Source organism: Nyctereutes procyonoides, unplaced genomic scaffold (genome assembly GCF_905146905.1).
Source record: "Nyctereutes procyonoides isolate TBG_1078 unplaced genomic scaffold, NYPRO_anot_genome, whole genome shotgun sequence".
NCBI lineage: Eukaryota > Metazoa > Chordata > Mammalia > Carnivora > Canidae > Nyctereutes > Nyctereutes procyonoides.
The window spans coordinates 7,925,736-7,928,791 of NW_026575033.1; positions in this window are offsets into that span (position 1 = coordinate 7,925,736).

Consider the following 3,056-nt stretch of genomic DNA (forward strand, 5'->3'; position numbering starts at 1 on the left):
CTCTTCTCCCCAGCATAGCTAGAGCAGAAATGTCCTCCTGGCGGCAATGACAAAAGCCTAAGAGTGCAACATACAAATTCTCTTGAGGCCTAGGCTTGGAACAAGCACACCATCACTTTCAACTTACAAGGCCAATGCAAATCACACAGCTGAGCTTAGCATCAGGGAGAGAGAAAATATCTCCAGTTCCCTTCATAGGAGGAACGAAGTCCCATGGCAAAGAGTGGATAAAAAGCTGAGACTAGTAAATGCAATTTTATAGCTAGAAGAGGCATATTAGGGCATATTAGGATGCTAGAAGGGCAGCCCAGGTGGCTCAGTGGTTTAGTGCCGCCTTCAGCCCAGGGCCTGATCCTGGAGACCTGGGATTGAGTCCCATGTCCGGCTCCCTGCATGGAGCCTGCTTCTCCTTCTGCCTGTGTCTCTGCCTCTTTCTCTCTCTCTGTCTCTCATGAATAAATAAATAAAATCTTTTTTAAAAAAGAAGAAGAGGCATTATTAGAATACTCTCAGTCTTTTTGGTTGACCTATAAAATGCATAGTCTTATCTCTTCCAGGCTGTAGTTGTTTGGGCTCAAGGAAAACAGCTTGAGCCTCAGGCAGGCCCAATATTCTCTTTCAGGAGTCATTAGCCTTGGGGACTTAAGGGGCCAGGTTATGTAAAGTCAGGGCTGACTGGGTTGAGCCAAAGCCCTTGGAAAACCACCGTCACAGGGCCAGAAACTTTGAGTCTCTTACGAGGAGCCGATCTGCAGAGAAGAGTGGAGAAAGAGACAAGGATGATCCGAGACCTAGGACTGTGAGGGCATGAAGCCTGGGAAAGAAGGGGGGGGGGAGGAAAAACACATGCACATGCAGGTACACATGCACACACATATGACTACACACATAATACGTGCACACATGCAGGCACAGATGTACACAGGAAACAAGGACAGCAGACCTGAGTAACAACAGTCAGACTGAGAAGCTATCTGCTGATGACAGTGATCCTATGAGGCCTTAAGGCAATCAAACGCAGAGAGATTCCCTTGAGTGCTTACCCTAAATCTCTTTTCACATAGATTAGAGTGAGATTATGTTCCTTGCACAGAAAGATTCCTTGATGAAGACATTCATGTAAAACCTTTAAGGCTTCACACAGTGGTTCGTAGCTGTGCTCATTTATCTAACAAATAATGTGTGTAAGCCACCTTGCTACTGGATTCAAAGTATGATCCAGTCTCTGCCCTTATGGAGATTAAATCAAGATGGGGAAACAGGAAATTAGATGTCTCAATAGTTAAAGATAACCTAACACATTCTAAAACTTACCACTCAGTGCTACAGAAGGAAAGGGCTACAGAAGTTCAAAGGCAGAAGAGATGGGTGGGGGCTGCAGTAATCAGGTAAGGCTTATCTAGAGGAACTAGGACTTGTTCTGGGCTGAGTGTCCTGTCTATAGTAGGAACCAGCTCGGTGGGACAGTGGGCGGGGCTGAGCTCAGGGCTCCCATTTCCCACCCAAATGCTGTTACCTAGTTTGCAGGCGTAAGAGCCAAGAGAACTGAAAATGCTTGGCAATTAGCAGTCTAGCACATTTAAATCTATAAAGGCTCAGATGTTTTAAGGGAGGTGACGCTGGCAGCCGCATAAGAGTCTGTTTCAGGTGTGTAGGTCCTGAGCACAGAAAATCTAGACAGAGCATGAGAAGGGGAATGGACGGGACAGGCATAAAAGTCAGCCAGGCCAGTGATGGGGGCAGAGGAAGGAGGAGGATCAGGGATTCTGATGTCACTGTAGGCCCCAGGTGTCATCATTTTCAAAAGTGACTCTTATGTGCAGCCATGGTTGAGAACCACAGTGCTAAAATTTCACAAGTGGGAGACAGAATTCTACCACTGTTGACAGGGCAAGAGAAGGAAAGAGGGATAGCTCCATGGAGGCAGTAAGATTGATTGCTTGGTGTACAGCTTTAAAAAAATCTACTTGTCATTTGGAAATGTGGGCATTAGAAAAACACACTGGGGTGTAAACTGCAGGGAGAAACAGGTGAAGCAATGGATGTGTTCACAGGAAAGAAAGAGAAGGAAAAAGGCATGGCTTGCATCCTATTAGCTACTTTTTCAGAGTTGCTGGGAAGATAAAGTTGGTGGTAAATGGGCCTAGCAGAGTGGCATATAATAAATGGAACTTCTGGTTCATATAATCTCATTCACTCATATAATCTCATTCATTTCAAAAAGGGCTATCACCCTGGGTATTAACAGTCCACTTGAAAGGTGAGAAAAGAGATTCAAAGAACCTTACCCAAACTCCTACAATTAATAAACTTGAAATCCAAAGTTAGGTGACAAAGTTAGGTGTAGTGTAAGGCTCTCCCACCACAATACATCATAGCAGAGGGCTGAGCCCAAAAACATGGGTACCGAGCTAAGAAGGTGGGAAGAGCAATTGGCTAAAGAGACAGGGAAAAGTGAAGAAGGCAGGAGGAGGACCACGGTGCACTGCATGGGGTCAGGAGGCTCTTTGAACATCTCAAAGAGATTCATGATGTACCCTTGCCATGTCCAGGGTGCAGTAGGGGTGAGGAAGAGAAAGCCAGAGCCAACACAAAGGAAACCATTTAAGACCCTTGGAGTTGTGGGTGGGGGGCTTTGTGACTTTGGTCACAAAGGGTGTGTGGATTTGTCCCACGGGGCGGGGCTAGAGCAGCAACAAGAAAAGGAACAGCTGGACCCAAGTCCCAGACACCCTCTGCAGTCCCCCTGACACCCTGAGACAGGCGTTATCGTCATCATCCTCACTGTAAAGGTGAGGGGGCTGAGCTCAGGGGTGAGTCCTGGGAGGATCCCAGATGAGGGCTGGCCAGTAAACCCTGGCTTGGATTTGAACTTGTACTTCTCTGCAGGGGCCGGTTCATCACCCTGACAAAGACCTGCTTAATGACTTGGCAGGAGGCGGGGTGCGAAAAGCACACACCTGGCGAAACACCGGACAATCCATCCTGTCTTTGTTACCCTCACCCAAGAACATCCTTGAAACCTGTGCTCCTCCTAAACCGAGACACCTGTATTC